At 35.3% G+C, this 21,908-nt stretch overlaps 1 long non-coding RNA gene across 1 annotated transcript in view; it reads right to left on the bottom strand.

The window, feature by feature from the left end:
* LOC141584313 (uncharacterized) overlaps nucleotides 1–21,346 on the bottom strand; it is a 572,289-nt gene extending 550,943 nt beyond the window's left edge. The window contains exon 1 of the long non-coding RNA XR_012517287.1: nucleotides 15,564–21,346. This is a non-coding gene — a long non-coding RNA (uncharacterized LOC141584313). The remainder of the gene's footprint in view (nucleotides 1–15,563) is intronic.
* Nucleotides 21,347–21,908: the final 562 nt, after the last annotated feature.

Genomic DNA, 21,908 nt, shown 5'->3' with positions numbered 1-21,908 from the left:
GTGAAACTGTTCTGTATGATACTATAAAGGCAGATACATGTCATTCATTTATCCAAACCCATAGAATGTACAATACAACAAACTACACATTGTCACTCAAAGTCTGTACTTTACACTAGTGTTCAGATATGAAACTAGTGTAAACTACAGACTTTGAGTGATGATGTGTAGTTTCACTGATTGCAACAAATGCACCAATGTCTTTTAGATTTTGATCATGAGAGAGGCTGTGCATGTGGTAAGACAGGGTGTACATGGGAACTCTCTGTACTTTCTGCTCAAGTTTTCTGTGAACAAAAAACTGTGTTTTTTTTTTGTTTTTTTTTTTTTAAAGTCTGTTAAAATTTTGAACAAAAAGCTACCCTTTTAGTAAGTATTAATCTATTGACTGAAACCCCCTAGATCTCTCTCACATATAGGGCTTACTGTGTCTACTCTAAAACTTTCTTATTTTACTTTTTCCTTAGCCAAGTAATAAGAACTTTATCTGAAGTGATCCTAATTCTCTTAGAGGCACTATGCTTTTTCCCCCAACATTGCTCAGTTCAGATAGCTTCTAACACATCCTTAAACATCTTTCTAAGATAATCCATGTTCTGAAAAGCATAGCAGTTATAATTCATTTGTTTTTTTATTTTTATTTTTAAATTTAAAAAGTCACAGGTGAAAGGAAAAATGCTATAAAGCACTAGTGTAGAATGACTTTTGAAATGTTATTATTTAAGTCTGTCTTTTAAGAAAGTGACTTCAACAGGTCATGGTGGGCCTGAATTCAGACAGAACAAGCCCAAATTCCATCTTTCACTGCCATGCTAAACAGGAAGGAACACATAAAACTGTCAGGCCATTTCACTAAAAGGTCTGTATTGGAGGTTTTTTTTTTTAAAAAAGAAAAAAAAGAAACATTTCCAGTACTAGTCTGGAAGGTTTTATTTCATTTGTTTGCCTTATAAAGTCATGCTTAGTCATCTTATTAAAAGACAACCTTGCTATAGAAAACACAAGCTTGCCCCATGAAATTATGCATCAACAAATATTGATTTGCACCAGATTGGACCCTGGTTGCAGGAAGGCAAAGCTATGGCCCAAATGGTCCCATTGATTCAGGATAGAAGAACTGTGTCTTCTGTCTGTTTTGACTCTCCAGGATTTCCCTAACTTTTCCCTCATCAAAAATATATCAGTCTGCGGAGTGAGGTGTTGAATGAATGTGCCAGTAGGTGTGAAGCACTGGGCAGGAGTGGCGAGCTCTTTGCACCTCCCTGTCAACTCCTGCCCGCCACTGGCAACCGTGTCTGCCTTTCCTCTCAGCCACTGCTCTGGCTTCATGCTAATGACATTTCTTCACTAAGCTTTCATTTAAAGGCCATTTCCCTCACTACCAGCATAAAACAGAACCACTTCTTTATCCTCACAAATATGGTAGACTCATGTAGACGTGGCACAATGTGGGAATGTAGCAAGGGGGTGTACTGAGTTTATTATTCATCTACGACAAAACTTGATGAAGCACTTCACCTCTCAGTCCAATATCCTCAATTCTTTGTTTTGAAGAAAGTAAACAGGTAATTAGCTTGCAATGAATAAGTACAATGAGAAAGGAATGCCACATAGGTGCGATCGAACACATTCACTCAAAAAATTATTGGGGAATAGAGAAGGGTGAGCAGGGAAGCCTTCCCTGAGAAGTAATGACTAAATGGAGACTCAAAGGATGGGAAGGATCTAAATCCACAAAAAGGGTAATGCTGGGTGGCATCTAATTACTCTCATTCTTTGCGTCAGGAAACTCAGATGGAAAGATGAAATAATTTTATCAGAATTACATAGCAGAACTAGGATTCATATTGTACCCAGAAGGGACAGAAAGACCAAAGTTCAAATCTTAGCGCAAATTACTTCATTTCCATAAATCTTCATCCCTTCATTTGTAAAATAATGACAAATGAAATGTTTAGTGCAATGGCTATAAAATAATAATCAACCAATTAGTGGTATTAATTAGACCATCATTGTCTTGTTGGATTCTGAGCATGCAGGCAATATGTTCACGTTGCTCACTGATACATTCAGGGGCCTTATGGAACACCTGGCATTAGACAAATAATTAATATGTATGAAGAAATTATTAAGAATGAAATGAAAGAACACATATGAAGTTCAGGCATAATGCCAATAGTTTCTCAATAAATGTTAATTCTGTTTGCCCACAACTGTGTCAAAAAGGCAATCTCAACCATATATATCCATGTACCACATAATGATGTTTTGGACTGCAAGTACAATTGTGGTCCCATAAGATTATAAGACCATATTTTTACTGTATTATCATTGTATTACACAACTGCCTACAGTGTTCAGTACAGTATCATGCTGTACAGGCTTTTAGCCTAGGAACAAGATACTATACCAGATAGCCTAGATGCAGTAGGCTATATCATCTAGGTTTGTGTAAGCACACCCTATGGTATTGGCACAACGACAAAACAACCTAATGACACATTTCATAGAATAATATCCCCATAGTTAAGTGGCACGTCCATAATTCTATTTGGAAGACGTACAAGTTCTCTTATGTGTCATTTGGTATTGGCATCCAGGCTAAAGGTTACAATTCATGGTTAATAGTTTTCCAATAGGTGTTTTTTTTGGCAATAGGTCAGGCATGATCCACTGATATAGCCACCAGCACCACCTCAATATAGATAATAATAATAATAATAATAATAATAATAATAATTGATGTAACCAAGACAGAATATCTAGCCCTGTGCACATGACTTCAGAGCTGTCCTCAGGAAAAAAAATAGCTACAGATAAATGCTGAAAGTCATTTTGAGATTCTAAAATCTTAAGAGGCTTTTCCATTCCTGTAACAAATTTGCATTTCCTAATTTTCTGTTGATATTTTGACTCTTTTATAAGCATGGATTTCATCTTTTCAATGATTATCTGACAGTTTTGAGAGCACTGAAGCCCTGGGAAGCTTTGTCTCTGTTGGACAACAGTGGACAAAATCATCCAAGAGACTCTGTACATGGATACATTTGGTACCAAGAACATGCTGAGATGGTCACAGTCACAAAGCAATTACAACCATTTATACAGAGAAGAACTAGTTGAGAATTTAGGATTTGCTAAATGTTCCCATTTATACTTGCCATCAATCCCCATGACAACAACTAAAAGATTAGCCTGAACTTGATTGATAATAATTCCACTGGCCTCAGAAGAGAGCACAAAGAGTGAAATAAAAAGCAAATAAAGTATCATTTTCATTCACCTTTCTTTTAATAATGAGAAAAATGTGTTAGGGAGCTTAAAAGAGACACATAAAGAAAATTAACTTTGCTGATAAAATTTTTTAGAATTATTGTTATTCTAGAGTGCTCACATGATCAGAATTCAACATAGACTGTCTGGCATCAAATCCAATGCCAACCTACTTTAATGATGAAAACACTATACTATTATTAACTCTATTCTGGTAGCTTTCCTCCCACATTTAATTCCTGTAGGCCAAGGCCCACTATAAGCAGGAAATGAAAATATATGTAAAAAATCTCTGGTAATTTTCATTTTTTTTAGAATATGCTCATTGAAGGCCAACAGGTATGTGAAAAGCACTCAATATCACTAACCAAGGGAAAAAATGAGAAGTGATGAAAAACATCAGGCAAATTAAAACCACAGTGAGATGTCACCTCATACCTGTTAGAATGGCTGTTATCAAAAAGACAAAGGATAACAAGTGTTGATGAAGATGTGAAGAAAAGGAAGCCATTGCACATTGTTGGTGGGAATGTAAGTTAGTATAGCCATTATGAAAAACAGTATGGCAGATTCTCAAAAAATTCGAAGTAGGCCAGGCGAGGTGGCTCAGCACATGGGTAATTCCAGCACTTTGGGATGGTGAGGCGGGTGAATCACGAGGTCAGGAAATTGAGACCATCCTTAGCATGGTGAAACCCTTTCTCTACTAACATACAAAAAATTAGCTGGGCGTGGTGGTGCACACCTGTAGTCCCTGCTACTCAGGAGGCTGAGGCAAGAGAATTGCTTGAATTGGGAAATAAAGGTTGCAGTGAGCCAAGATCACACCACTGTACTCCAGCCTGATGACAGAGCAATACTCTGTGTCAAAAAAAAAAAAAAAAAATTAAAAGTAGCATTACCATACGGTTCAGCAATCCTACTACAGGCTATACATCAAAGGAAGTAAAATCAGTATGTTAAGGAAATATCTGCACTCCTATGTTCATTGCAGCACTTCTTATAATAGTCAAGATATGGAATCAACCTAAGTGTCCATTGATGGATGAATGAATATAGAAAATGTGGTACATAGATACAGTGCAATACTATTCAACCTTAAAAAATACAAAATCCTATCATTCGTAACAACATAGATGAACCTGGAGGACATTATGTTAAGTGAACTAAGCTAGGTACAGAAAGACAAAAACCACCCAATCTCACTTACATATGGACTCTAAAATAGTCAAATTCACAGAAGCAGAGAGTATAATGGTAGTTACCAGAGGCTCAAGAGTTAAGGGATAGGAGAGATGCTAGTCAAATGACACAAATGTTAGTTAGACAGGAAGAATAAGCTCAAGAGATCCACTGTACATCATGGTGACTACAGTTAATAACAACATGTTGTATAATTGGAAATTGCTAAGAGAGTATAACTTTTATCAATTTTTCTTTTTTTAATTATACTTTAAGTTCGTGGGTACATAGCCCCCCAACCCTGACAGGCTCCAGTGTATGATGTTCCCCTCACCGTGTCCATGTGTTCTCATTGCTCAACACCCACTTATGAATGAGAACATGCAGTGTTTGGTATTCTGCTCTTTTGTCAGTTTGCTCAGAATGATGGTTTCTAGCTTCATCCATGTCCCTGCAAAGGACATAAATTCATCCTTTTTTATGGTGGCATGGTATTCCATGGTATGTATGTGCCACATTTTTTTATCCAGCCTTTCATTGATGGGTATTTGGGTTGCTTCCAAGTATTTGCTATTGTGAACAGAGCTGCTATAAACATATGAGTGCATGTGTCTTTATAACAGAATGATTTATAATTCTTTGAGTATATGCCCAGTAATGGGATTGCCGGATCAAATGGTATTTCTAGTTCTAGATCATTGAGGAATCACCACAATGTCTTCCACAATGGTTGAACGAATTTACACTCTCACCAACAGTGTAAAAGTGTTCCTATTTCTCCACATCCTCTCCAGCATCTGTTGTCTCCAGATTTTTTAATGATCACCATTCTAACTGGTGTGAGATGATATCTCAATGTAGTTTTGATTTGCATTTCTCTAATAACTAGTGATGATGAGCATTTTTTCATATGTATGTTGGCTGCATAAATGTCTTGTTTTGAAAAGTGTCTGTTCATATCCTTTGCCCACTTTTTGATGGGGTTATTTTTTCTTGTAAATTTGTTTAAGTTATTTGTAGATTCTGGATATTAGCCCTTGGTCAGGTGGATAGATTGCAAAATTTTTTCCCATGCTGTTGTTTGCCAGTTCACTCTAATGATAGTTTCTTTTGCTGCGCAGTAACTCTTGGGTTTAATTAGATCCCATTTGTGTATTTTGAATTTTTTGCCATTGCTTTTGGCATTGCTATCCCCACCAAGCTACCATTGACTTTCTTCACAGAATTGGAAAAAAACCACCTTAAATTTCATATGGAACCAGAAAAGAACCTACATTGCTAAGACAATCCTAAGAAAAACAAAACAAACAAACAAACAAAAAAACAAAAACAAAGCTGGAGGCATCACACAACCTCCACTACCAGGCTACAGTAATCAAAACAACATGGTACTGGTACCAAAACAGAGATATAGACCAATGGAACAGAACAGAGGCCTCAGAAGTAACATCACACACCTACAAACATCTGATCTTTGACAAACCTGACAAAAACAAGCAATGGGAAAAGGATTCCCTATTTAACAAATGGTGTTGGGAAAACTGACTAGCCATTATGCAAGAAGCTGAAACTGGATCCCTTCCCTACACCTTATACAAAAAGTAACTCCAGATGTATTAAAGACTTAAACGTAAGGTCTAACACAATAAAAACCCTAGAAGAAAACCTAGGCAATACCATTTAGGACATAGGCATGGGCAAGGACTTCATGAGTATAGATTTTAAGTGTTCTCACCACACAAAAAATTAATAAACATGTGAGGTGATACATGTGTTAATCTGTCTGAATTAGCCATTCCACAAGATATATATGTATATATGTATTTCAGAAAATCATATTTTCTAGCATAAATATATATAATTTTTGTTAAAAAGTTTTAAAAAGTAAAAATACATAAATATTTGTTATAGCCAAAAAAAAATCTGCTCATTAAAAACTGAAAGTTTGAAAACACTATGTTCTCAAATCAGTGCTGCCAGTGCCAAAGGGCTCCCCTGGCACTTAGTCTTCAGGGATGCAGGTTAGTAACTCTAAGCCTGGGACCTTCCATGCAATGATCCCATAAGTTGTTTGTAAGTTTCCCCTACAGTTCAGTAATTCATTCAAGTAGAGAACAAGTGTAAAACAAAAATGTGCACTGAGTATGGGGAAATGTATACTAAATATTAAACAGATATCTGGAAGGGTCAGATGGACAGAACAAGTTGTATTTAAGAAGTTGATTTGAGTATTTTCTTTGTTTTTACTTTTGCAAATACGGTACCAGTTGGTGATTCAAAGTGTATTTGCAAGTTTGCCAATTAACATGTTACTCTTACTCACAGTCTACCTACACATCATCATGGATACCTGAATGAGCAGTGAGAAACAGTATGCTTTACAGAATAAGCTACATGTTAGATCTCTGAATAGAGATAACTTGCTTAAATAAAAATCTGATAGACAACCCCTTCTCCTACCTAAAGCCTAACCTACTCCTTGTATTAGAGACTTCATTCGTTCTTAAAGACTTGGCTTCTGCAAGTGTTTCCCTGTCTCTCTTGCAGTATTAGTTTTTTCATCTCTTCTGGATCATTCCCATAACTACACAAATGCCCTTTATCAGCTATAAAATATCCTATAAAAATACCCCTGCCCTGGGGCCTCACATTTATCTCCAACCTCACTCTTCTGTTCCTCTTCATAGCAAAACTCTAAAGAGTTGTCTATATTCCATTTTCACTATTTCCCTTCCATTCTCTCCTGAACCAACTCCCAAGCAGTCTTTCCTTCCCAGGGCACAACACCAGTGAAACTAAACTGGCTAAATGGAGTTGTGGTATGCATTATAACACATCTAGTGTTCAATTAATGGTCTTCATCTTACTGGACCTCCCAACTACATTTACACAATAGATTACTCTCTCCTCCTTGCAACATTATCTTCGCTCACTTCCTAATATATCACTCTGTCCTAGCTTTCCTAGCCTTTCTCTGGCTGGTCTTGATGAGTCTTCTCTCCTTTCTCCTTTTGTTTTCCTTTTCTTTACTATGTCTCAGACTCTATCTACAAAGACTCCCTAGAAGACTTATGAAGTCCTAGGGTTTTAAATAACATCATATGCCAATGACATCCAAATTTATATCTCTAGTTCCAATACTTTCTAAGTTGCTGATTGACATAATAGGTACTTAATATTCCTATGTGGACGGCCATTTAAAACTCTGATGTTCTTCCTCTTCTCAGTGAAGGTGCTACCAACAAGCCCTCAGTGTGGAGAGAGACAAAAGGGAATCTCTTATTTGAATTTAGCTAGAGACTCCTAGTTTGTTCCTCTGTCTTTCCTTTTGATTCCTACAATCTCTTCTGCACCCAGATGCCAAACACATTTTTAAAAACACAAATTATATCTTGTCAATTTTATGCTTGAAACCCTCCAACGGCTTCTTGACCATCACACTTGGCATAAAATCAAACTCCTGTTTGTAATATATAAGGCCATAAAACATTTGGCATCACTTACCTCTCTCGCCTTCTCACACTGACCATTCTGTTCCTATCCCTTCTACTCCACACTTGGGTAGTAATGCCATTCCTTGGGCCTATCATGTTCAGTCCCCCTTCAGGGTCCTTGTGTGAAAGTTAGTTTCAGGTGTCAACTTGACTAAGCTAAAGGATGCCCAGATAGCTGGTAAAACATTATCTCTGGATGTTTCTGTGAGAGTCTTTCTGGAAGAGATTAGCATTTAAATAGGTAAAATGAGTAAAGAAGATATGCCTTCACCAATGTGGGTGGGAATCATCCAAGCCATTGAGGGCCTGAATGGAACAAAAAGGCAGAGGAAGGGCAAATTTGCTCTTGGTTTGATTTGGGATATCCATCTTCTCTTGCTCTCAGATATTGGTGCTCCTGATTCTCAGTCCTTCAGACTTAGACTACCAGCTTTGCTGTTTCTTCATCCTGCAGATGGCAAATCATGAGATTTTCAGCCTCCATAATTGTGTGAGCCAAATCCCATAATAAATATCTTTTTATATATCTATGTATATCCTATTGGTTCTGTTTCTCTGACCAATAGACCTTTCATTTGCCAACCTCTCTGCCTGGAAAATGTTTCTTCCAGATTCTCCAGTGCCCTTCACTAGCTCCGTGTGCTCAGATATTAGTTCCTCAAGAGGACCTCTCCAGCAATTCTTTGTAAAGTAACACTCACCCTCACTCATTTCCTAGACTACCTAACCTCCTACTCTAGTTTATTTTTTCCATAGAACTCATCACTATCTGAAGTTATATATTAATTTACATATTTATTATTATTCTCTCCAATTTGAATGTAATTCTATAAGGTAGAAACACAATTCTCTTATCCATATTTGTATCTCTAGTAACTAAAACAGTAAATGACAAATAAGACATTCAATAAATATACTTTGAATAAAATAATAAATATGACTAAGGAAACCATTAATTATGTTTTTCCTATTATATTCTTAAGTTATCAAATCAATTTTAAAATAACAGATGAGAATAAATATTGTACAGATATCAACATCCAAAATCATTTTAACAATAACAAAACTTCAATAAAAATCTCAAAAGAATTTTGAATGAAACAACTTGAAAAAATATTTTTAAAGATATCCATTTGAATGATCAAATTAGAATATCAAAGAAAATTTTTAAAAAGAAAAATAATGTTCATGTGGAAATGAACAAAGAGGGTGAGACTTGCCCTGTAAAATGCTATATAACTTAAAGCTACAATGATGGATAAGGTGATACTACTAAAAATGCAACACAGAGATAAAGAGAATACCTGCAAAAGCTATGAGAAGCCCTGGTTTATACATAACTTATCATAAAGTAAATATCATAAAACAATCAGTAAAGGATAAATAATTTTTTAATGGTACTGGGAAAATTGGATATTAAGGAAAATTCCAATTAGGTTCTAACTCAGCATGACAAGAATGACAACAAAATTTTAGACCAACCAAAGAAATGAATGTTAGAAGTAAATTATAAAAGAAGCATGATAAAAATAGATTTAAAAATTTTTTTACTTTAAGTTCTGGGATACATGTGCTGAATGTACAGGTTTGTTATGTAGACAGACATGTGCCATGGTGGTTTCCTGCCCCTATCAACCTGTCATCTAGGTTTTAAGCTCTGCATGCATTAGGTATTTCCTAATGTTATCCCTGCCCTTTCCTCCCACCCCCACAACACGACCAGATGTGTAATGTTCCCCTCCCTGTGTCCATGTGTTCTGATTGTTCATCTCCCACTTATGAGTGAGAACATGTGGTGTTTGGTTTACTGTTCCTGTGTTAGTTTGCTGAGGATGATGGTTTCCAGCGTCATCCATGTTCCCACAAAGGCCATGAACTCATTCTTTTTTATGGCTGCATAGTATTCCATGGTGTATATGGACCTATGCATTCGAATAATTCTGCTTTTTCCCAGCACATTTTTATAGCAAAGATGATTACAATTATTTTAACTAATAGACCTTATTTTTGAGAGCAGTTTTAGGTTTGCAGAAAAATGAGCAGAAACTAGCATTCCTATATTCTCTCCACCTCCAAGCAGTTCTCCACATGATTTACATCTTACATTAATGTAGTACATTTATTACAATTGATGAACAAATATTTGACATGTTATTACAGTTTATATTAGGTGTTGTATATTTTCTATGAGATTTGACAAATGTAAAATGATACATATCCACCATTAAAGTACCATGCAGAATAGTTTCATTCCCCTAAAGTCCTCTATTATTCTCCTACTTATCCTTCCCTCCTGACCCCAGTCCCTAACAACTGCCAATCTCCTTACTCTTTTTATTGTTTGCATTTTCCAGAATATCATATAGGTGGAATCAGAGAGCATGTAGCCTTTCTTAGTTGGCTCCTTTCATTTAGCAAGGTGCATTTAAGGTCCCTCCATGGCTTTCCATCATTTGATAGTTCATTTCTTTTGATTACTGATTAATATTCTATTTTACTTCATAGCTTCTGAAGTTGAGATAGATTTGGAGAAATCTCATAAACATCTTTTTTTTTATTGTAACATATGCTACTTTCTAATCTCTACATGTTTACATAGTAATGTCTGTTTCATTAGTGAACAACCACTTTGTGCATAAATGCAAATTCACTATGGTCGTAAAGGGAAAATTTTGTCATTGCACTAATCTCTAGTTAAATTAGTCTCACCTGATTGCTCAATCATTTCTATCTGTTCCTTGAAATACCAAGTGGCTCTTCACTGATTCAACAGGGGGTTGGGGCAAGTGAGGAGACGAAAGGAGGAAAGACATAAAAGATTCTCTCTGAGGTACTCTTTGTTAAAGTAGGGGAAAAAAAGTTTTGTTTCTTGATATTTTGGAGACTAATTTCTTTTTCTCATGATATTGCCATTCATTAGGGGTCTACTTCAAGACATTAGCATATGTGACAATTCCTCATGCTTCCTTATTTTCTCTAGAAGGATTTATCACTACTTTTCACACAGTGACAAATACAGACTGATTTTTATTTTAACTTTTTTCAGTGACTTGGCTCTATATCATGCTCTTTCTCCACTTATTATTTAGTAATTCTTCTTTCTCCTACAGTTTTCAATACTATTTCTATAATGTTGGTTTCTTAAAAGCTAGCAGGTAACTATAATGATTCATGCAACAAAGAGTTTATTGGCATTGAGCAAAGACAAGCTCAGAACCTGTAATGCAAGCAAGGGGTAGGAAAGTATTTCATACACATCCTCTTTCTGAAGGCTTGCTTACCCCACCCTTCACTTCCCAATCAAAGCTTTACTTTAGGTATTTCTTTATGAAATATCAGAACAGCAGTTTTGTTTCTAGTTGTTGGTGGTGGTTAAACAACTGTGAATTCATCAAAATTCACAGAACTGAACAATAAAAAGTGAATTTTACTGCTTATAAATTAGAGTAAAAAGAAAAAAATCAAAAAATTACTATTTCATATCACACAACTGCAGTTCCTCACAATGGTTGAAATATAAAATTTCTAAAATGCTGCTTCATGAGGAATTTCAAAAATTGCTGGAGAACACATTTAGAAGAAACCTGATTTCCAGCAATTAAGCCAACCAGAGCTCACTAATTTGGCCAAAATAAATGATTGAACCTTATTAGTAGTCATAGATAGTTGAAGTTTTAGAAATTTAGGATATAAATAGAAACTTTTTTTTTAACTTTAAAGTTCATGGGTACAAGTGTATGTTTGCTACATTAGTAAACTTATATCAGGGGGGTTTGTTGTACCGATTATTTTATTACCCAGGAATTAAGCCTAGTACCCATTAGTTGTTTCTCCTGATCCTCCTCCTCCTCAAAAAAGGCCCTAGTGTGTGTTGTTCTCCTCTATGTGTCCCTGTGTTCTGATCATTTAACACCCACATATAAGTGAGAATATGTGGTATTTGGTTTTCTGTTCCTGTGCTTTGCTAAGGATAACGGCCCCTCGCTCCATCACTGCAAAGGACATGATCTCATTCTTTGTTATGGCTATGTAGTATTCCCTGTCTATAAGTACCATTTTTTCTTTATCTAGTCTAACATTGATGGGCATTTAAGTCGATTCCATGTCTTTGCTATTGTGAATAGTGCTGCAACGAATATATACATGAATGTGTCTTTAAATTCAAAATGCTACATTATTTTAGCCTGCAAATATTTTCATTCTAAGATTATGTAAAATATGGAAATATATATGAAAGAATCTTTAGTATAGTATTATTCTACAACTCTTGTTTTTTTGAGCAATGGCACTCTTGTGAAAGAAGAGAACATTTGTTTTCTACTACATGTACACTTGTCAGGAGCTGAAGGGCAACAAAAATATAAGTACTTCAGCAATGATGAAAGATACTAACTCACACTGGAACTGCACTTATTAGGAGCTCCTAATTCACTGGAGTTGTATAGAAGACAGATGGTTGCTTTGGTGACCAAATCAAAAGATGGCTTCATACATGAAACAGAAGTAGATGATGCAGAAGTGAAATCAAGAGAAAGGACAAGGCTGGAATCAAAGCTAAATCTAGAATCTTAAGGACATGTAGTCAATAAAGAAAACTAGAGAGAATACCAAAGACAAGACCAAAGCTGCAGAAAAACAAAAACCATGAACATGGGAAAGAAGAAAAGACCAGCAGATAAATTGCTGTGTTTGTGTGGAGGAAAGTGGATAGATGAAGGTGTTAACTAATTCATGTGATGAGACATGAATTCATGTGGCCGTGCACATTCCAAAATACCCAATTTAATCTGTGACATATCTGAAATATCCAAAACCCAAGTTACCCATATTCTCTCATCTGTGGTAATTCCAGTACTTGTCTATAGGTAAGACTTCAGGGGAGCAATTAGGCTGGAAAAGAAGACCAAGAGATTTATCATAAATCTATGTTTTTATATTAGTTACATTGTTTATCCATAAATGTAAGTTACAGGATGAAAGATTTAAACATAAGACCTAACACCATAAAAACCCTAGAAGAAAACCTAGGAAATACCATTCAGGACATAGGAATGGTTAAGGACTTCATGACTAAAACACCAAAAGTACATAGGATCTAATTAAACTAAAGAGCTTGTGCACAGCAAAAGAAACTATCATTAGAGTGAAACAGCAACCAACAGAATGGGAAAAAAAAATTGTGACCTACCATCTGACAAAGGGCTAATATCCAGAAACTATGAAGAACTTAAACAAATTTACAAGAAAAAAACACCACCACCAAAAAATGGGTGAGGTTATGAACAGACACTTCTCAAAAAAAGGTATTTATGCAGCCAACAAACATATAAAAAATGTTCCACATCACTGGTCATTAGAGAAATGCAAATCAAAACCACATTGAGATAACATCTCATGCCAGTTAGAATGGTGATCATTAAAAAATCAGGAGACAACAGATGCTGGAGAGGTTGTGGAGAAATAGGAACACTTTTACACTGTTGGTGAGAGTGTAAATTAGTTCAAACATTGTGGAGGACAGTGTGGCAATTTCTCAAGGATCTAGAAATAGAAATACCATTTGACCCAGCAATCCCATTATTGAGTATGTACCCAAAGGATTATAAATCATTCTATTATAGAGACACATGCACAAGCATGTTTATTGTGGCATTGTTCACAATAGCAAAGACTTGGAACCAACCCAAATGCCCATCAATGATAGACTGGATAAAGAAAATGGGGCACATATACACCATGGAATACTATGCAGCCATAAAAAAATAATGAGTTCATGTCTTTTTCAGGGACATAGATAAAGCTGGAAACCATCATCCTCGGCAAACTCACACAAGAACAGAAAACCAAACACTGCATGTTCTCACTCTTAAGTGGGTGTTGAACAATGAGAACACATGGACACAGGGAGGGGAACATCATACATCAGGGTCTGTTGGTGGGTGGGGGACTAGGGGAGGTATAGCATTAGAAGAAATACCTAATGTAAATGATGGGGTGATGGATGCAGCAAACCACTATGGCACGTGTATACCTATGTAACGAACATGCATATTCTGCACATGTACCCCAGAATTAAGTATAATAATAATAATAATGAGATCTGATCTTAAAAAAAAGGAAAAATAAATATAATGAGCTTTTTGAATGAGGCTTTTATTACTATTTTACATAATATTTTAAAATACTGTAGGTCATATTAAAATGTTATTTTATTATTATAAACTTATACTTAAGGGTGCTTTTGGCTACAAATTACAGAACATTTGGCTAGATGTTAGACAATAAAACTTAAATCACCTTAAAAAATAAGAAATAAAGAGACAAGTCTTTCTACATTTGGTAGAGAAATTCAACAGTATCATCTGCTCTATCAGCCTCAAAGCATTATATTTTTGTCCTTAGGTTGCTACCTCATGATCTCAAGATATATGTCAAAGCTCCAAATATCACAGTCTTATACAACAGCATTCAAGTCAGGAAGGAAAGAACCTTCTTTGAGGCATTATTTTTTTTTTGTTTTTTTAATTGAGAAGAAAATGTGTCTTAAAAATCCCTGTAATACTTCTTTTTTATGTCTCATTGACCAGAACTGGGTCATATCCACATATAAGCCAATCAGAAACAAAGTGGGCTAGAATTGCGATGCCTGGCCTATCTTGATCATGAATTATGCCCCAGAGATGACTGAGGGGCCCACCTTCCCAAAAGTAAGAGACTGCTATCTGTTATCTAAACACAGCTGTGCTTCCATCTGCAGGAAAAAAGCAGGTGATACAACACAGCTCCTGGGGGGTCATGGCAATATGTAAGAACTAAAACTTTGCACCAACACATCCCTGGGTGCCATTATTCTCTACTTTATCAGTTACAGATTCTTGTCTCAGCCATGGATATGTGTATTTTTAGTCAACTTAGAAAAATGAAGTGTAAAAATTAGTATGGTCCCTGAGAATCCAAAGTGGCAAGGTATTTCATATACTTGCAAATCAAGGCTTTTTTTGTTTGTTTGTTTGTTTAAGACAGAGTCTTGCTCTGTTGTCCAGTCTAGAGTGCAGTGGCTCAATCAATCTGGGCTCACCGCAACCTCCACCTTTCAGGTTTAAGCAATTCTCTTGCCTCAGCCTTCTGAGTAGCTGGGACTACAGGCTTCCTCCACCACACCCGATTAATTTTTGTATTTTTTATAGAGATAGGATTTCACTATGTTGGCCAGGCTGGTTTCAAACTCCTGACCTCAGGTCATCTGCCCACCTACCCAAGCCTTCTAAAGTGCTGGAATTAGAGGCATGAGCCACCACATATGGCCCTACAAATCAATGCTTAAGAAAGCTAAGTTAGTAAGTAGTTGGTCAAGAGTCACAAGTTACACCTGGCCTCAGACACAGACCTGCAGTCGTGATCAAGCAATGTCTCTTAGATTCTCACTCAGGAAAATGATTATCATATAGAATAACTTAACAATGGTGAAGTTCACCATTTCATTCCTACTGCTTGGAATTACTAGTATCTGGAATGACACCTTAGAAGTTTGTTTCTTAGACTAAGACATTCATCATGTTAAAATATAATTGTCTGGCATATGGATAGTTATTTAAGTTCTACATTATTACATACCAGTGTAAACTAATATTGAGCTGTCTCCTGAGAAACGGGTTTCCTTTGGGTAAGCAGAAGAGAGAAGTACTATGATGAAGGTTAGGAGATGATAATTTGGAACTGAATTCGTCAGGAGTAGCAGAAGCACACTAGAAGCATCAAAGACCCACTTGAAAAAAGAAAAAAAGATTTTGCATGAATCCCTGAGTCTCTGTGCACTTTCATCAGAAAATAAGAATTATACTACCCATTCATTCCTGGGGGACAAAATAACTTTTGTACTGGGAATATCATTCTCTTTCTGATTTTCTAATTCTTCTTAATTTTGATAATTATCAAAGTTTTATGAAAGGTATATCTTTTTTTACATAGGTTTTTCTAAAATTTCTCTAAAATTTAGGTGACTAGCTGAAAATCATACATTAATATAATATTATAGACTGATGTGCAAACATGGCCATTTTCAGGATACAGACGAATCTGAAAAGCAATCCAATTATAAAGTCTGAAAAATTATCTTCTGATTAGTTATTAAACCATTCAAAGCTATAATTTTCCTTTTAGATATAAAAGATGCACCTATTCTTACTCTCAATGTGAATTGAGAGTTAATTTATATCTGCCTTGATAGAAGGTCCATATAATATAAAGTCTAAGAATTTAATTTGAAAATAAAATGCAGTCACTTCATTTAGCAGCAACTTAATAAAGATATTTGTTCTAAATTCTAATGGTTAATGAACAGAAGATAAATTTGTACAATTGATTTTAATACAGATCCCACTTACCTCTGTATGTAGGGTAACTAACTTGTCTCAGTGTGTGAAAGACATTCCTGATCTTAGCACTGAAAGTCCTAGTTCTCAGAAACCAGCTGTTGGTCACACAGCTGTGTGGAACATATCAATATGGAGAAGCCAAATAACTGCTGTAACTTCATTGATTACATATGAATCCATCTACCTAACATTTACATCAGCATGGAGGATACATGGGGCATATTTCATATTCACAATAGAACCCAACAACGTATTATGCCATTGACTCAACATAATCATATTTTTCTATTCTGCTTCACATAAGATCATCATGATGATTCACAGAGTAGCATGTGCATAGAACCCAGCAACTTCTTATGAAGCCATTGACGCAACATAATCTTATTTTTCTTAATATAAATATGATGATTCACAGAATAGCATGTATGTGGATTTCTGAAGCACCTGGAGCTAAAGTGCTATGTTTCAATGCCCAAGACAAGAAACTATTGTTGCTATTTGAATTTTCTAAGAACCTGAAAGAAATCTAAGCTCATGTTTGTGAAGCCAAAAGGAAATACGTAATTGTGTAATGGTCAGGTGAATCTAGGTAACCGGTGTAGCCATACTGCTAAAGCAAGCAGAGCTCACTTGGGAACAGCTGAAAAATTCTTGTTTTTCATATACACCATTTGTAATTCAAAATGTGATCTTCATAATAATCCTCTGAATCTTTCATTATTATCTTCTAAGGCAAAGTATTATCTTCTAAGGCTAAGTTAAGCAACTTGACCAAATTCATGTAGTGAATATACAGCATAGCTAGGCTCGAACACACATCTGTTTGTCCCTACAGCATATGACATTTGCATTACGCCACCAGTTTCTGCCCAGCATAGTTGACTGTCTTCTGGGGAAAATTCATCATTTCAAATAACTCTTCATGTGTGACATGATGTCAGTAAGCTCTCTTCATTTAAAAACACATTAGTTAGACAGTGATGACATGTGGGTGGATCCACGTTTTCAGTATGATTATGTTATTGCTGTAATTGTTCTTATTGTTTAGTTGTATAGAGCAAGAACAGTTCTTCATGGAACTTTTCATGAAGCAAAAAGAGCACTCTTGAACAAGAGTTAACTGCTAGAGCAGCAGCATCTGACGCACACTCTTGTTTCTGAAGTTGTTCTCTGCACTCTGAGATTACTTCTCATACTTTCCTGGAAAAAGGAAGAACATTCTCTCATGCTTAGAATAAAACACATACAAAAATCACCTCAGTCTCAGAAGCAGTGATGGCCACTTGCCCACTTTTTACAGACATGAATATTTTCTCTTCTTTCCCTAAAGGAGGGAAGTTATTGATCCTGTGAGAGATCACAAGTGTTTTTCAATAGAGCACTGTGATAAAAGGAGTGGTCTCTAGGGTCAGACTGCCTGTGTTCAAATCCTGGTTGGATCACATGGTCTAACTACTTCAACTCTGGGTCTTTGTTTCCTTGACTATAAAATGGCAATGATCAATTTCTCTTAAGAGTTTTTAAATTACCTGATTTAATAGAAATAAATCACTTAGGATAGAGCACACAGTAAGTGCTCTTATAAGTTTTAAGCTATTTTTTTCAAGAGTCAAGGGCACACAGCATTCATAAAAAGACATTTACCGAGTCCTAAAATCTACAGTGCTTAGTACTAGAAACCAGAGCTACAGGAGATTTAAGACATGGTCTTGGTATTTAACAATATTACAAACCAACTAAGAATACAAGAAATGTGGTAGAATAGATAAATTGCAATACTAGTAGCACCAGCTAAAATGCAAAGTATCTGTCATGCGTTATTAAATTTTATTTCTGATAGACATTACTAGGCAGACATTATTTACCCTTTATAGTTGAAAAAACTAGGGCTCAAAGAAGTCACCCCTGCTCATAAACACTGTGCATCCTGACTGACTACATATGAAGAACTGAGACTTCAGTTTCTTCATCCCAACATCTTGTGAAGTCAAAAGAGAGCTGCTGTGAAAATCCTGGACATCTTAGGAAGAAGAAAAGCATCTGAGAAGAACAGGAACACCCTAGGGAAACTGATCCAAGGAGAGAGAATGTCAGAATCACGGAGGCTTTCTATTGTTAGCACTGGCCTGTCTGGAGCTCAGGTTCGTTTCCCAGGTTCATCCTTCTTTTACCATGATACAGACTTTAGGAACCCAGTGGGCTCTCCTTCATGCTGCTATCACTCACTCATTGCTTTGAGACTGTCTTCATATCCCTCATATTGTTGAAGAGTTGGATGGGGTCTACTCTCTTATCATTCGCTTCCCAACCTCTCCAACTTTCACAGCTCCTGAAGGTCAGCTCAAATTCTGTGTTTAAGCTATTAAAAGCCACTCCGTTTGGGGCAACAAAAAACAAACAATAATTAAAATGAGAACTCACTGTATACCAGTTTGAGAATCCTACAGAATTCTTACAGTCATCCCTGGTTGACAGCTGCTGACTTCCTGTTGAGAAGTTAACAAGGTCTTGTGTGTTTGATTCTCTCCAGATCCACAGAATAGATTTGATGAAAACTCTGCTCCCACCACTTTCTTCCTCACATTCTTAGACATACATATTCTCTTGAATAAATGAGTCAACCAACCAACAGACTGTATTGTTAGTGGTGTAAAACAGAACAAATCAACTCCACCTAAGGAAAGCACATTCATACTGAAGGCTTTGAATATGTCTTAGAAAAATCACTCTCCATTACACACAGTCTCATGAACAAATAGAAGCAGCAACTACTCTTGACAGATGAAAACACTATACAAAGAAAAAAGAAGGCTATGGAATCCTGAAAGAATTGAGATTTTGGAAGTTGCATATATCTGGCATAATCTTCAGAAGCATCAATGTTAATTTTGATACTACATACAGAAATTGAAACCAGTGGGGTTGAGGGTGACTGCTTAGCCTGTCTCTACAGGCTGGATCTGTGAATAGCTTCACTTTCATTTTCTATTTGAATGTTTTAGTTATTTATACTCAGTTGTGTTTCAAATGGTATTGAAGTAGTTCAGTTTGCTTTGATGAGTGAAGACCAAAAGCTAAATCTGATTGTAACTGTCACATGTCAAGATTAGAAGGCAGAGGGAGAGAAGAATGGGTCCTCAGGTCTGAAATGCAGATATTTCTGAGAATAATCACTCAAAACACTTAGAAAGATGTGTTTTATGAAAAACAGATTTATAAACAGTTCCATTTTCATTCAAAGTTAAGTCTCAAACCTTCTCTAGTGAAGAAATAAAAATTAAATAAAGAAGCTATACTTAAAATGCCATGTATTTTATTTCACTAAAGTAGAGGATATTAAGCAAAGGTTTGGTTGCCTTGGTGACAAATTATTGTCAAAAGAGATGTATATCTCACAGAAAGGATATGTAAAATGCTTTCAATATACTATATTCATTGTGGAGAAATACAGAAATTAAAAATAAACTGTATCAAACATCAATTTTTGTGCTGTTTAAAGAAGGTTCTGGCTTGAGCAAAGGATCCCTTATGCTATTTTGTATTTCTTGAGCTGCTAAAAGCTTTCCTAAAGTGTTTTGAAATTTACTAACAACCACAAAGATTTTAAGAAAAGTTTTTAAATTTCAGAGAATTTATGTACGTGTGTGTGTTTTTAAATTTAGTGTCCCATAGTTGTATTCTTAATTGCCCAAATGATTCATGAACATAGACCTAACTAATAATGATCAACATGTTTATTATTATTACTCCATAACATATCATAAATATACTCATCTAAAATATAAAGTAAACGTTTTTCCTCGTATGCATTTTATTCTACAGAGTCCATTTAATCAAAAAGAGGATTAAAAGGCCAATATTCTAAAACACAGGCTTCTTAATCTACATATATATTAAGAAGACTAAGGAGAAAAGTAAACTTTACGGAACCTATATGAGAAAATGTATACTGCTGTACATTGGAATTGTTAACATAAACTGGGAGAGGGTCATTTAAATGAAAAGAAATTTCACTGAGTAGGAAAGGCTAGGAAAATATCAAGAGCAAATATGCAGGTAAGGGCCCCATTTCTATCTCAAAACTTGTTTTTCTTTATGGTAAATCGTTAGGATTACTTAAAATAATAAATACTTACTGAATTTTTAAAACATCACCTAGGAAAAACTGTCATCAATATGTTGGTGTATCTCCTTCCCAATATATTTCTATGAATATTTTACATACTTGGTTAAATGCTGTGTGCAAGTTTGGATCCCATTTTCTTCTATTTAATATAAAAATAGGTGCTTTCCAATAGTATAGCACACTTATCATAAACTTCCTTAAAACCTTTAATAATTTTTCAACATTTCGAAAGTATCCTAATTTACTTTTTACATCCTCTACTTTAGAACATTTAGGTCTTTAATGAATGTTGGTACTACTCACACACCTATTTATATCTTTGTGATATGAAGGAAAGGGAAAAGAAAGCTAGAAATACAGCAGTTTTTAAAAGGAAGAAATAGTACACTTAAAAAAAATCCCAGCCTGATAATATGTATGTTCAGTTTTCACTTATATGGACTAAAACATATAATATGTCATATATGCTAATATATAAATTGGAAAAAACAGAATTTAATTTGTATGTGCTGAATTGAAATGCTACCAGGCTATGTATCCAGGCTGTTAGCATGGGTCCCAGAAGTTGTAAATTATTGACTTTTATATTGCTTCTCTTGTTAAAATTAGCAAGTTTAATTTTTGTATTTTGAAGATTCAAATAATAATATTTTATTGCATTAGGTTGGTGCAAAAGTAATTGCTGTTTTTGCCCTTAAAAGTAATGGCACAAACTGCAATGGCTTTTGGGCCAAACTAATAACACATTTCAATGGCTACATGCAAAGATCAACCAGAAAAAGAGGATATGAGTATCTGTGCAGTTGACCAAAATTATATTTTTAAAATCTTAATGTATATTAAAAACCTGAACAGAAAAATCCAAATAACTATCCTTGAATGTTAAGAATATAAGATTTTCTGTTTCTTATTTTTTATTTTTTCAAAAATTTCATAGTAAATAGGATTCATTTTATAATGAAAAAAATACAAATTCTACATTTTATTAGAATAAAAAGTATACCTGGCATTGACTCCAATCTGCTATTCCTTAGCTGTTAACTTGAACAAACCATTTGACCACCCTAGTCCTCATTTTCATCATGTACAATGATGATTAGCAATATCACCTCTGCCTAACAGATGCGTTTTTGTAAGAATTAAAGTGCTTGTGAAAGTAGTATACAAATTAAAAAATTCTATATAAATATACAATGTCATTATGACCAGTGATTTAACTATATGGCTAAGTAAAGAGAAGAGAGGAAAGATAACTACAGTTTCTTCCACTCTTTAGCAGACACCCAGATATTATTTGGCAAACTACACTTAAAGGATGCTGAGGAGGGAAGAAAGAACAGGGTGAAGTGGAGAAGAAGCTATAGAAGAGGAAAAAAAATCTGCCCACAGATTTTTCATAATTATCACTTAGACTAAAAGAAAATTTCCTTATCGCTGTGTTATGCACCCCTAAAAGCC

The sequence above is a fragment of the Saimiri boliviensis genome, chromosome 4, assembly GCF_048565385.1.
Source record: "Saimiri boliviensis isolate mSaiBol1 chromosome 4, mSaiBol1.pri, whole genome shotgun sequence".
Taxonomy (NCBI): Eukaryota; Metazoa; Chordata; class Mammalia; order Primates; family Cebidae; genus Saimiri; species Saimiri boliviensis.
The sequence above is the reverse complement of the archived record's forward strand: the minus strand, read 5'-3'. Positions and strand labels throughout refer to the sequence as shown.